This window comes from Ranitomeya imitator, chromosome 5 (genome assembly GCF_032444005.1).
Source record: "Ranitomeya imitator isolate aRanImi1 chromosome 5, aRanImi1.pri, whole genome shotgun sequence".
Classification (NCBI taxonomy): Eukaryota; Metazoa; Chordata; class Amphibia; order Anura; family Dendrobatidae; genus Ranitomeya; species Ranitomeya imitator.
In genome coordinates this window covers 666,900,453-666,915,688 of record NC_091286.1, presented here as the reverse complement: position 1 = coordinate 666,915,688, position 15,236 = coordinate 666,900,453, and the positions used below count along the sequence as shown (strand labels likewise).

The 15,236-nt window shown below is 44.0% G+C and overlaps 1 pseudogene; it reads left to right on the top strand.

Moving 5' to 3' along the window:
• LOC138638731 (cytochrome P450 2C5-like) overlaps positions 1-15,236 on the top strand; it is a 125,039-nt pseudogene that overhangs the window by 67,256 nt on the left and 42,547 nt on the right.

The window sequence follows — 15,236 nt, the reverse complement described above, 5'->3', positions numbered from 1 at the left end:
AGAATCGCCTGACTCCTGCTGCCGCCACACTCCTGGTAAGTACATTCGGACTATAACATGGTCTCCCATTTTCCCATAACAAATTTCGGGAAAAAATTGCGTCTAGGAAGTCCAAAAAATGTTATATTTCATGCTTTAAATAAGATACTGTGATATTTTCATTTTTCTCCATTTCATCAACATCTACCACATCTTTTACCTGGAATCGCTAAAAAGAAAATTAATTTGAATAGAAATTTATAATTCTGTAATAGGTGGTAACATGGATTGAGTAGATGGTTCATAAATGGTCTCGTGAGAAGACATTATTTATACATGAAATAATTTTTCTATCCACGAGAATTTTTGACTCTCAACTTTCTGAATACTGTATGTTAGTTGTTATATTGTTTATCTATCTGCTATTTTTGCCTTACTTATTGCATAATATGTCCTTAGGAATAATCTTTGCACACTATGAAATCTGGAAAGTGATGAGACGATTTACTCTGTCAACACTTCGTGATTTCGGAATGGGGAAAGAAGCCATTGAACACAAGATTTCTGAAGAAAGTAATTATTTGGTAAAGAAGATCAGATCTTATAAAGGTTAGTGAGAGGTTCCATCCTACTTTGTGTTTTGCTTCAATATTTGAAATTTCAGTTGGTGAAAATATATTTGTCATATACACCTCATGTATCTTCATAGCTCTGTGTCTACCAGATGAAACTTGTTTGAAGCCTATGAGCTTATCTACTATTTGCAAAATATCAGAATCAACTCACTGATACAAATGTTGTCCTAGTTGGAACCGTTTAAAAAAAAAAAGAAAAATTCTACTCATTGTCAATCTCTTTAAGTAAGGGTCAATTAACCTTAAAATCTCTGTTGGCTGTATTGCCTACCTTGGCTTTTATGCCGGTTAAGATGGTTCCTCCAGATATTTTGGGTGATTTCTGTGAATATAATTGCAAATTGTTTGAGTTCAATTTTATTTTGAGTTCCTTTTTTTTTTTAAATTTGACTCAAATTCAAACCCAATCTCAAATGCATTTAATTAATTTGCTTATCTCTGACATACTCCAACATGTAAAGATGCGCCACCGTGCTTTAGTATTCACATTGAAGATTGGCAAAACTGATGATGGCACAGCTAGGATATGCCATCAAAGTCTGATCAGTAGCAGTCTGACCACTGTGACAACTTGCTCAGAGGCATCAAATAAAGACCCAATTGAAAATCTACAATAAGTTTCCCTACGCACCCGATGTTATTCATAATAACTGATGTGTTCATGCTCTCAGAAACAAGAGCTTGAATGAATCTGCAACTCTTCTTCTGTATACCTTTTTGTCACATCCGCAGTCTTTGTTAATAATAATAATAATAATAATAATAATATAATAATCCTACTAAAGTGATATCTAGTGATCAGCGAATAGTGAAATATCTGGATTTGGGAAAATCAGCACAAATAGTTTCTAATAATCAAGTATTTGTACCGAATAACAGATCCAATTCAAGTCAAAGAGAAAGCCGAATATTTTTGTGCTGGACCCAAAAAACAGGTCGTGGGGCCTAAGAATAAAATCTGAAATGGATGGGAAAGTGCTAAAACTAAATGAGAACAGCATTGAGAAGATGTCTGAATGCCTTTTTGACTCACACCGCGCGATAGATAAAAGCCGGCAATTCATTATATATATATATATATATATATATATATATATATATATATATATATAATATAACGCTGGGAGCGTCACTCTGTCCGAAGCCTTTATAGACTGCGCAAGCGCAAGCGCCGGCGCAGTCTGGCCCCCACAGAGTGACGCTCCCAGGAGATCGCGGTATGCGTAAACACTGAACGCAAACCGCAATCTCCACCGGAGAGTCAGGGACCGCCAGGAGGGTAAGTATATTTACCTGTCCCCCGTTCCAGCGCTGCGTGCGGCTCCATCTCCCGGGTCCTCTGCTGTGACGTTCACAGTTCAGAGGGCGCGATGACGTGCTTAATGCGCACCGGCGCTGCCCTCTGACTGACCAGTCACAGGCAGAGGAGCCGGAGTGTGTCTTCAAGAAAATGGCGCCGGAAAGCGCGGACTGCGCAGGCGCCGATCCCGGCAGCAGGAATCGGCGCCTGCGCAGTCCGCACTTTCCGGCGCCATTTTCTTGAAGACACACTGCAGCGCGCAGGTGCCGATTCCGGCAGCAGGACAAAGATAATGGCAGCACCTGCGCACCGCAGTGTGTCTTCAAGAAAATGCTGCCGGAATCGGCGCCTGCCCAGTCCGCGCTTTCCGGCGCCATTTTCTTGAAGGCACAGGACAAAGAAAATGGCGGCACCTGCGCACTGCAGGTGTGTCTTCAAGAAAATGGCGCCGGAAAGCGCGAACTGCGCAGACACCGATTCCGGCAGCAGGAGGACGAAGAAAATGGTTAGTAACAAGTAAGTAACAAATTGCTGTGGCATGAAGCTGTGGCACTTCATGCCACAGCAATTTGTTATTTACACCACCTGATTCCTTTCCGCCGCCATTTTCTTGTTCCTGCTGCCGGAATCGGTGCCTGCGCAGTCCACGCTTTCCGGCGCCATTTTCTTTAAGACACACTGCAGTGTGTCTTCAAGAAAATGGTGCCGGAAAGCGCGGACTGCGCGGGCTTCGATTCCGCCAGCAGGAGGACCAAGAAAATGGCGGCGGAAAGGAATCAGGTGGCGCAAGTAACAAATTGCTGTGGCATGAGGCTGTGGCACTTCATGCCACAGCTATTTATTACTTATGCCACCTGATACGGGGCATATACTATGGAGCATCTTATGGGGCATATGAATGGGAGCAGCAAATTAAAGAACGGTGCCGCAGGATGGGAGCAGCACATGACAGAACGGGGGTGCAGGATGGCAGCAGCACATGACAGAACGGGGGTGCAGGATGGAAGCAGCACATGACAGAACGGGGGTGCAGGATAGGAGCAGCACATGACAGAACGGGGGCGCAGGATGGGAGCAGCACATAACAGAACGGGGGTGCAGGATGGAAGCAGCACATGACAGAACGGGGGCGCAGGATGGGAGCAGCACATGACAGAACGGGGGCGCAGGATGGGAGCAGCACATGACAGAATGGGGGCGCAGGATGGGAGCAGCACATGACAGAACGGGGCGCAGGATGGGAGCAGCACATGACTGGATGGGAGCAGCAAATGACAGAATGGAGGCGCAGGATGGGAGCAGCACATGACAGAAGGGGGGTGCAGGATGGAAGCAGCACATGACAGAACGGGGGCGCAGGATGGGAGAAGCACATGACAGAACGGGGGCGCAGGATGGGAGCAGCACATGACAGAACGGGGCGCAGGATGGGAGCAGCACATGACAGAACGGGGGCGCAGGATGGGAGCACATGACAGGATGGGGATGCAGGATGGAGCAGCACATGACAGGATGTGGACGCAGGATGGAGCAGCACATGACAGGATGGAGACCATATATCAATATAAATGCTCGCCACCCGGGCATAGAACGGGTTCAATAGCTAGTATAAAATATAGTCTCACATAGAAAAAAAGTTGTCAATTCAGCAACCATGTGTTAAGGTTTGCGGATTGCACTAAATAAAATATAATTATAAAGTGTGATCGCAATCTGTGGTCAACCGTGCAGAGAAAACTCTGCTACTTGTGTGAAGAAATGATGGAACAGACAGTGAGCGATTGCTAGAACACACTGTGTTATCTCCACACGGTATGAACGGAGCTCAGAGTACAAAGCTCTGTTACTAAGTTCAGTGCCCTGTTACACATCACAGGGGAATAGCATAAAGCTTGCTCTGTAACTGAACAGTGTCAATAGCACACTTGAATGAGACAGATGCAAAACCAAAAGAAGAAAAATATATGGCACTAGACACAATAATCTGAGTCAAAGGTTGAGCTTGCTTTGAAACTCTACTGTGCTAACCGCACACATGTAGGAACCAGATGCTAAGCCAAATGGCTAATTGCCCCCCACTGACATTAGCTGCCTGCCTACGTGTAGTCACAGAGCATAGACTGGCTCACACAACACGCAGACAGAGTGGTAGAGTCTTCACTCACATAAACCATACATAAGTGATACTAGTGCACTGATGTGCGCCTCTGAGAGCCTTCTGTACACTAGGCTCCACCTCAAACACTCACGCCCGCTGGCCAAGACCTCACCCACAGGCCAATGCAGAGCTGCCGCATCACCAGAGCAGCTAACGTCCGACCACCAATGAGAAGATGCCACATCACAGACTTAGACTCCAGAGTGCAAACTGCCATTGTATATCACTGGTTACTCTAGGTTTGGCTGGAGAACACATACAATGAGCCTGAGCAAGATGCTCGGATCGATGTCTGTGCTGAGCAGCAATCTGAGTGGCTGAATCTGAATGGGGGACCACAGTACCAGGCAATGCTTGGGATCTATCCCATGTAGTGGGAGAATCCTGGCACCTAATACCATGTACTGTAAAATCACAGCAGGAGCCAACAGGATAGAGAAGATGGATTACATACTGTAAATACACATAAAATAGAGTTGGCAGTGACATACACAATTTGTACAATGTGTGTGTGCTTACTGTACATATATTTATTAAAGTATTATTTTTCTGAAAAAATTTTTGTGGGCTCCCACATGATTTATGTAGCTAGTAGTGATGAGCGAGTATACTCGTTGCTTGGGTTTTCCCGAGCACGCTCGGGTGACCTCCGAGTATTTGTTAGTGTTCGGAGATTTTGTTTTCATCACAGCAGCTGAATGATTTACAGCTATTAGCCAGGCTGAGTACATGAGGGGGTTGCCTGGTTGCTAGGTAATCCCCACATTTAATCAAGCTGGCTAATAGCTGTAAATCATTCTGCTGAGGCGATGAAAACTTAATCTCCGAGCAGTCATAAATACTCGGAGACCACCCGAGCAACGAGTACACTCGCTCATCACTAGTAACCAGCAGATATAAAGCCGATAATTGGGAGCCAATTATTATAGCCAGGGAAGGGGGTAATACCCATGGAGCTTCCCAGGCTATCAGCTCACAACTGCATACTTAGCCTTTACTAGCTATTGAAATGGGAGGACCCTAAAAAAATTGCATAGGGTCACCCTATAATTAATAACCAGCAAAAACAATGCAGACAGCTGTAGGCTGATGTTAATTGACTAGATAGGGTCCATTGATACTGGCCCTCTCCAGGCTAAAAACATCACCTCTCATCCGCCCCAGAAAAGGTGTGTCTGTAAGATGTGCCAATCCTGGCATTTAGCCTCACTCTCCCCACTTTCCCTGTAGCAGTGGCAAGTGAGGTGATAGTTGGGGGGTTGATGTCAGTTTTGTATTATCAGGTGACATTAAGCTCTGAGGTTAGTAATGGAGGGGCGTCAATAAGATGCCCCCATTACTAACCCCATAGTCCTGTCATATAAAAACACACACCTAGAAAAAATCCTTTAATTGAAATAATGACACAGACTCCTACTAAGCCATACTTACAACCTCACCCATTCCACCAACTCCATCGTCTTCTGTAAAAGAGTTAAAATAAAAAACAACCATATTCTTCACCTTTTAACAGAGAAGATGATAATCTAGTTGTCCTGTGATGGGTCTAGCTCTGCTACTCCTGGATGGCAGGCTGCATGATTGCATGAAGCAACCATACAGCCTTTAATCCAGCACAGCCGCTGCCCAGTGTCTCGCGGTGAACTGGTAGGACCTGTCTGACATCACTGCGAATGTGGGTAAGTTCTCCTGCTCCCGATGCAGTCAGAAAGGTCCTGGGAGTTCACAGCTAATGAACTCACTTCACAAATCTGACATTAGTGTGAGTGATATTGGAAATTTCCCACGGCGCTCACGCTAATGGCAAATTGGTACTGGAAATGTCATTGTCCGTGTGTGTAATACATATGGCACATGTGTGGCAACCGTGTACTGCATTAGCACCTCACAATGGGAACCAGAGAAGCAGCATTACAGTAAGCGCTGTTCCCCGGCGCAGGGTGCTGAAGATGACTTTCATCATTCTCCCCTGCTCTGCCGGCGATCAGCACGAGCAGGGAAGAACGATGAGAATTGTATTCATGTGAGAGCAATTACAGCAGGCAGCAGCTTTTGGTACTGTTACTCTCATCATCCAACACCCGCAGCCACTAATAACAGTGACAGCAGGAGCGGGTGATGGGAGTATTCCTCACCCACCGCTTGTGCTATAAATAAATAAATAAATAAATGAAAAATCCACTATGGGTTTCCCTGTATTTTCTGTAACCAACCAAGCAAAACTCACAGCTGGGGGCTGCAACCCTCATCTGTCAGCTTCAGGAAGGCTGGTTATAAAGAATAGAAGGGTCACTATGCCACATTTTTTAGTTATTTAAATAAATAATTTTAAAAAATGGTGTGGAATCCCCTTATTTTTGTCAACCAGCCTTGCTAAAACAGACAGCTGGGGGCTGGTATTCTCAGGCTTTTAAAGGACCATGGGTATTTACCCCCCAGCCTAAAAATAGCAGCCAGCAGCAGTCCAGAAAAGGCTCATCTATTAGATGCAGTAATTCAGGTACTTTGCCCACCTCTTCTCACTTGTACTGTAGTGGTGGCACATGGGGTTCATATTTGTGTGGTTGATGTCACCTTTGTATTGTCAGGTGACATCAAGTCCATGGCTTAGTAACGGAGAGGTGTCTAATAGACACCTCTCCATTACTAATACTATAGTTATATGATAAATAATACCTATGTAGTCCTATCAGCCAACACCAGTGACTGGAGGTAAACTTTATACGTCCGATTACAGCTGCGCACTCACGCTGTCTTTTGACAGAGTGGGAACTGCGGCTCTCTGACTGGCGGGGATGATTTCACCACTGATCAGAAGCAATGTTTGCCGTGCTGTCATACACATGATAGTGCAACAAACACCGGGTGTTCAGGCAGCCAATCACAGTAATGACACTCTAAAACATGCTGAGCAGGTCACTAAAATATATCAAGGCGAATACCAAATTACTCGTCGAGTAACGAATAAACCGAATACCGTACTATTCGTGCAAGTAACGAATAGTACCAAATATATTTGCTCATCACTAGTGATATCCCTTTAACTTTTGAAAGTCTGACAAGTATTTTTCAGAGGCTGCATGGATGACCATTAGCTATGAATTTGTTGGGCCCTTACGCCATACACTAGATCATGAAGTATTCTTTGATATCAACATACGTCCCACTCTTTTCATGATGTAGCTAAAATATTTAAGACCTTTTTCTTCTCATTGCATTTCCAGGTGAACCTTTCGATAACACCATGATTATAAATGCTGCTACAGCCAACATAATCGTCTCCATCTTACTGAGTAATCGGTTTGATTATGAAGATCCCACACTTCTGAAATTAATAAAGATTGTTAATGAAAGTATGCACTTAATCGGAACTCCAATGGCAATGGTGAGCAGCTCAATCCCACATTGCTTTTAAAGGACTTTTCAGAGCAATGACATTGAATTACTATTTTTTTTATAGTACTTGGCCGAGGTCTGAGCTTCAGGCTGCTCAACATTTAGAAGAAAGAAGGGGTCAAGCATTACATTAACCTTATTAAGTATTCTCAATGCAGCACCGTTCTCGTCCATGTGGAGTTCAACTGTATCTGATTCCTGAATATTCAAATACAGTTGAAATTGGGACATGACTCTGACGTCAAGCTTGATAATGGGTTTATTGAAAGGCTGAAACATAACTAAGTTTTCACAAGCTTGGGTGAAATAAACCACTGCTGTATTTGATTCTTTAGAGTCCTGTTTTGTTGGTCCACTCCCATGATCTCATGATATTCTGATATTCTGCTGTGTAGTCTGATCTTAGTTTAACATTTTTATCATTTGAGCCTGGAATACACAGTAACCAACTGGATGTGTGACCAGAATACTTCTTTAGCTCTCATGTATCAGCATACATGTATTTCTGCCCTGAATTTGATTTTAATCTACAGTCAATAAGGAATCTTTTTCATGTGTGATAACACACTGATGCTGTGATTTCATCCTTCATCCTTGCATGGTCTGCCATAAATTCAATCTTTTCTTCACATACAAAGAAAGCCTTTGTGATTCCTCTCACCTTCTCATACAGACTACTAAAGGTTCTATTCTCTATTTACACTCATACACAATATATAGTCTCTATTTTTTCACATCTAGAAAGTCTTATCTGAATTTTCCTTATTATTATTATCATTATTACTATTATTATTATTTATTGTTATAGCGCCATTTATTCCATGGCGCTTTAGATGTGAGGAAGGTATACATAATAAAAACAAGTACAATAATCTTAAGCAATACAAGTCACAACTGGTACAGGAGGAGAGATGACCCTGCCCGCGGGGGCTCACAATCTACAAGGGATGGGTGAGAATACAGTAGGCGAGGGTAAAGGTGTTCATGCAGCGGTTTGGTCGATCGGTGGTTACTGCAGGTTGTAGGCTTGTCGGAAGAGGTGGGTCTTCAGGCTCTTTTTGAAGGTTTCGATGGTAGGCGAGAGTCTGATGTGTTGTGGTAGAGGGTTCCAGAGTAGGGGTGATACACGAGAGAAATCTTGTATGCGATTGTGGGAAGAGGAGATAAGAGGGGAGTAGAGTAGGAGATCTTGTGAGGATCGGAGGTTGCGTGTAGGTAAGTACCGGGAGACGAGGTCACAGATGTATGGAGGAGACAGGTTGTGGATGGCTTTGTACGACATGGTTAGGGTTTTGTACTGGAGTCTCTGGGCAATGGGGAGCCAGTGAAGGGATTGATAGAGGGGAGAAGCTGGGGAATAGCGGGGGGACAGGTGGATTAGTCGGGCAGCAGAGTTTAGAATAGATTGGAGGGGTGCGAGAGTGTTCGGGGGGTTTATCTACAGCCTATGGAACAGTAGTCTCCTAAGACTTGGATGCAACCTCTCCATGCTTTGATATGCCATCTATAGTCTCTTTAGCTCCTTTCTGCTATATCTAACACTAAGAGAAAAGAGAGAAAGCAGGGCAAAAAGCTTTGTAAATGAATTGCACAGTGTGTACTTCAGCAATAATGTTGGGCATTTTAATGATTCAGGTTTAGGGCTCTTGCACATGACCGTAATATTCAGATGAGGGCTGTCAATCGCTTTGATGGGTAGCGCTCATCCTCTTATTATTCAATGAGGCAGTGCACATGCCCGCTCTATTTTTCTCAGACTGATTCAATCAGAGGAAAAAAATTGCAGTATGAACAAATTTCCTCTGATAATGCACAAATTTCCTCCGATAATGCACAAATTTCCTCCGATAACGGCGCTCATCCATTCATGTCTATGGGTCAAAAGAAAACATCAGACCGGATTTGGATGACACTCGCGTGTGGTCTGATTTTCATGGGCACATTGCATGTGGAAGATGGAGAAACTTTTTTTTTCTCCACATCTGAGAAAATTGAATCACATAATATCATAATTAGAAAGAAAATCAGTCGTGTGAACCTAACCTTAGAGAGTTGCGGAATGTTGTGTTTAAGAAACATTTGAACACCAAATATATTAACTGCAAAGATGTATATGGCTTTTAAGCTTTTGTAACTTTTCTTCATCGATTCATCTATTATTTTTTTTCTCTGCAGCTATATAATGCATTTCCAACAGTGATGAGCTGGTGTTCCACAGTCCACAAAACAGTGATGGAGAATGTGAATGAATTGCATGCTTTTATTCTCGTGAGACCTTCACCAACCAGAAGAATGAACTGGATGTCAATGACCAAAGGAATCTCATCGACTCGTTCCTGGTGAAACAAAAGGAGGTACAGAAATGTGAGATGACTTAGTTTCTAACTTAGTATATCTGATGGTAATATGTCATTTTGACATTGTTCTTTTCATTTTTATTCATTTTTATGGAGCAACTGGAAGCAAACTTACTAAATTTGTCATGTCTATACCCTATTCCCCAATATCATTTCCTCAAAGGGTTGTTCCCATATTCATAAATGTGTATTATCAGATTGTGTTTGTAAAAACATGCTATTTTACATTTAAATGTTTATTAAAATTTCCATCAGTTATTGAGATGCTGTTAAAGGACAGGGTTTTCCTCCACAAATTATTTAACCTTATGGTATCAAAGGGGGAAATCCTATCTACACCTCTATTGAGGTCTGATATCGACTATTAACGCCAAAGTTGACTACTAATAATTAATATCCACTTAATACGACAACATAATATTTACCTTATACTATACACTAACTTATCTATTCCTTATACTATATACTGAGACAAAACCGTGTATCAATAAAGGGTATCTTGTTGTGAATTCTGTGGCCAAGCTCCCTCCTGTGGATGAGAGTGGTACTGTGGCTTCTGAGTTTCCTTCCTCAGGTGATGAGGTTAAGTCGTTAGGTGCTGCTCTATTTAACTCCACCTGGTACTTTGATCCTGGCCTCCAGTCAATGTTCTAGTATTGGTCTTGCTTCCTCCTTTATCGTTCCTGTGGCCTGTCTATCCTGCATAAGCTAAGTTTTGCTTGTGTTATTTTTTGTTTGCTATTTTTTCTGTCCAGCTTACTATATTGGTTTTTCTTGCTTGCTGGAAGCTCTGAGACGCAGAGGGAGCACCTCCGTACCGTTAGTCGGTGCGGAGGGTCTTTTTGCCCCTCTGCGTGGTTGTTTGTAGGTTTTTGTGTTGACCGCAAAGCTATCTTTCCTATCCTCGGTCTATTCAGTAAGTCGGGCCTCACTTTGCTAAATCTATTTCATCTCTGTGTTTGTATTTTCATCTTACTCATAGTCATTATATGTGGGGGGCTGCCTTTTCCTTTGGGGAATTTCTCTGAGGCAAGGTAGGCTTATTTTTCTATCTTCAGGGCCAGTTAGTTTCTCAGGCTGTGCCGAGTTGCATAGGGAGCGTTAGGCGCAATCCACGGCTACCTCTAGTGTGGTGTGTTAGGATTAGGGATTGCGGTCAGCAGAGTTTCCACGTCTCAGAGCTCGTCCTTTGTTTTTGGTATTTGTCAGGTCACTTTGTGTGCTCTGAACTTCAATGTCCACTGTGGTTCTGAATTACCTGTTCATAACAGTACTGGAGGCCCAAAGTACTAATGCTTCTCAATAGAGGGAAAAGAGAAGTTCTGAGACCATTTTTTTTCTTTGCACTGTGTTCTGTCTTTCTTTTCCCCTTTACATCAGGGTGGTTCAGAACACAGGTGTGGACATGGACATTCAAGGTCTGTTCTCTTTGATGGATAATCTCGCTATAAATGTACAGAATATTCAAGATTTAGTGGTTCAGAATAATATGTTGGAACCTAAAATTCCTATTCCTGAGTTGTTTTCTGGAGATAGAGCTAAGTTTTTGAATTTTAAAAATAATTGTAAACTATTTCTGGCTTTGAAACCCCGCTCCTCTGGTGACCCAGTTCAACAAGTTAAGATCATTATTTCTTTATTACGTGGCGACCCTCAAGACTGGGCATTTTCCCTTGCGCCAGGAGATCCTGCATTATGTAATATTGATGCGTTTTTTCTGGCGCTCGGATTGCTGTACGACGAACCTAATTCAGTGGATCAGGCAGAGAAAAATTTGCTGGCTCTGTGTCAGGGTCAGGATGAGATAGAGATTTATTGTCGGAAGTTTAGAAAGTGGTCCGTGCTCACTCAATGGAATGAATGTGCGCTGGCAGCTATTTTCAGAAAGGGTCTCTCTGAAGCCCTTAAGGATGTCATGGTGGGATTTCCTATGCCTGCTGGTCTGAATGAGTCTATGTCTTTGGCCATTCAGATCGGTCGACGGTTGCGCGAGCGTAAATCTGTGCACCATTTGGCGGTATTATCTGAGCATGAACCTGAGCCTATGCAGTGCGATAGGACTTTGACCAGAGCTGAAAGGCAGGAACACAGACGTCAGAATGGGCTGTGTTTCTACTGTGGTGATTCCACTCATGCTATCTCCGATTGTCCTAAGCGCACTAAGCGGTTCGCTAGGTCTGCCACCATTGGTACGGTACAGTCGAAATTTCTTTTGTCCGTTACTTTGATCTGCTCTTTGTCTTCCTATTCTGTCATGGCATTTGTGGATTCAGGCGCTGCCCTGAATTTGATGGACTTGGAGTTTGCTAGGCGCTGTGGGTTTGTCTTGGAGCCCTTGCAGTGTCCTATTCCATTGAGAGGAATTGATGCTACGCCTTTGGCCAAGAATAAGCCTCAGTATTGGACCCAGCTGACCATGTGCATGGCTCCTGCGCACCAGGAGGATATTCGCTTTCTGGTGTTGCATAATCTGCATGATGTGGTCGTGTTGGGGTTGCCATGGCTACAAGTCCATAACCCAGTATTAGTTTGGAAATCAATGTCTGTGTCCAGCTGGGGTTGTCAGGGGGTACATGGTGATGTTCCATTTCTGTCTATCTCATCATCCACCCCTTCTGAGGTCCCAGAGTTCTTGTCTGATTACCGGGATGTATTCGATGAGCCCAAGTCCAATGCCCTACCTCCGCATAGGGATTGTGATTGTGCTATCGATTTGATTCCTGGTAGTAAGTTTCCTAAGGGTCGACTGTTTAATTTATCTGTACCTGAGCACGCCGCTATGTGGAGTTACGTGAAGGAGTCTTTGGAGAAGGGTCATATTCGCCCGTCATCGTCGCCATTGGGAGCGGGGTTCTTTTTTGTGGCCAAGAAGGATGGTTCGCTGAGACCTTGTATTGATTACCACCTTCTAAATAAAATTACGGTCAAATTTTAGTACCCCTTGCCGCTGCTGTCTGATTTGTTTGCTCGGATTAAGGGGGCTAGTTGGTTTACCAAGATAGATCTTCGTGGTGCGTATAATCTTGTGCGTATTAAACGGGGCGATGAATGGAAAACAGCATTTAATATGCCCGAAGGCCATTTTGAGTACCTGGTTATGCCATTCGGACTTTCTAATGCTCCATCAGTGTTTCAGTCCTTTATGCATGACATCTTCCGAGAGTACCTGGATAAATTCCTGATTGTATACTTGGATGATATTTTGGTCTTCTCGGATGATTGGGAGTCTCATGTGAAGCAGGTCAGAATGGTGTTCCAGGTCCTGCGTGCTAATTCTTTGTTTGTGAAGGGGTCAAAGTGTCTTTTTGGTGTTCAGAAGATTTCATTTTTGGGGTTCATTTTTTCTCCTTCTACTATCGAGATGGACCCTGTTAAAGTTCAGGGTATTTATGATTGGACTCAGCCAACATCTCTGAAGAGTCTGCAGAAGTTCCTGGGCTTTGCTAATTTTTATCGTCGCTTCATCGCTAATTTTTCTAGCATTGCTAAACCGTTGACTGATTTAACCAAGAAGGGTGCTGATGTGGTCAATTGGTCTTCTGCTGCTGTGGAAGCTTTTCAGGAGTTGAAGGGTCGTTTTTCTTCTGCCCCTGTGTTGTGCCAACCAGATGTTTCGCTTCCGTTCCAGGTCGAGGTTGATGCTTCTGAAATTGGAGCAGGGGCTGTTTTGTCGCAGAGAAGTTCTGATTGCTCGGTGATGAAACCATGCGCCTTCTTTTCCAGGAAATTTTCGCCTGCTGAGCGAAATTATGATGTTGGCAATCGAGAGTTGCTAGCCATGAAGTGGGCATTCGAGGAGTGGCGTCATTGGCTTGAAGGAGCTAAGCATCGCGTGGTGGTCTTGACTGATCACAAAAACTTGACTTATCTCGAGTCTGCCAAACGGTTGAATCCTAGACAGGCTCGTTGGTCGCTGTTTTTCTCCCGTTTTGACTTTGTGGTTTCGTACCTTCCGGGCTCTAAAAATGTGAAGGCGGATGCCCTGTCTAGGAGTTTTGTGCCCGATTCTCCGGGTTTGCCTAAGCCGGCGGGTATTCTCAAAGAGGGGGTAATTTTGTCTGCCATCTCCCCTGATTTGCAGCGGGTGCTGCAAAAATTTCAGGCTAATAAACCTGACCGTTGCCCAGCGGAGAAACTGTTTGTCCCTGATAGGTGGACGAATAAAGTTATCTCTGAGGTTCATTGTTTGGTGTTGGCTGGTCATCCTGGAATCTTTGGTACCAGAGATTTGGTGGCTAGATCCTTTTGGTGGCCGTCTCTGTCACGGGATGTGCGTTCTTTTGTGCAGTCCTGTGGGATTTGTGCTCGGGCTAAGCCCTGCTGTTCTCGTGCCAGTGGGTTGCTTTTGCCCTTGCCGGTCCCGAAGAGGCCTTGGACACATATTTCTATGGATTTTATTTCGGATCTCCCCGTCTCTCAAAGAATGTCGGTCATTTGGGTGGTTTGTGATCGCTTCTCTAAGATGGTCCATTTGGTTCCCTTGTCTAAATTGCCTTCCTCCTCTGATTTGGTGCCGTTGTTTTTCCAGCATGTGGTTCGTTTACATGCCATTCCAGAGAACATCGTTTCTGACAGAGGTTCCCAGTTTGTTTCGAGGTTTTGGCTAGCCTTTTGTGCTAGGATGGGCATTGATTTGTCTTTTTCCTCGCCTTTCCATCCTCAGACAAATGGCCAGACTGAACGAACCAATCAGACCTTGGAAACATATCTGAGATGTTTTGTTTCTGCTGATCAGGATGATTGGGTGTCCTTTTTGCCTTTGGCTGAGTTCGCTCTTAATAATCGGGCCAGCTCGGCTACTTTGGTTTCGCCGTTTTTCTGCAATTCTGAGTTCCACCCTCGTTTCTCTTCAGGGCAGGTTGAGTCTTCGGACTGTCCTGGTGTGGATACTGTGGTGGATAGGTTGCAGCAGATTTGGACTCATGTAGTGGACAATCTGACTTTGTCCCAGGAGAAGGCTCAACGTTTCGCTAACCGCAGGCGCTGTGTGGGTCCCCGACTTCGTGTTGGGGATTTGGTTTGGTTGTCATCTCGTTATGTTCCTATGAAGGTTTCCTCTCCTAAATTTAAGCCTCGTTTCATTGGTCCATATAGGATTTCTGAGGTTCTTAATCCTGTGTCTTTTCGTTTGACTCTTCCAGCTTCTTTTTCCATCCATAACGTGTTCCATAGGTCATTGTTGCGGAGATACGTGGCACCTGTGTTTCCATCTATTGATCCTCCTGCTCCGGTTTTGGTTGAAGGGGAATTGGAGTATATAGTGGAGAAGATTTTGGATTCTCGTGTTTCGAGACGGAAACTCCAGTATCTGGTTAAGTGGAAAGGTTATGGTCAGGAAGATAATTCCTGGGTCTTTGCCTCTGATTTCTATGCTGCCGATCTGGTTCGTGCCTTTCATGTGGCTCATCCTG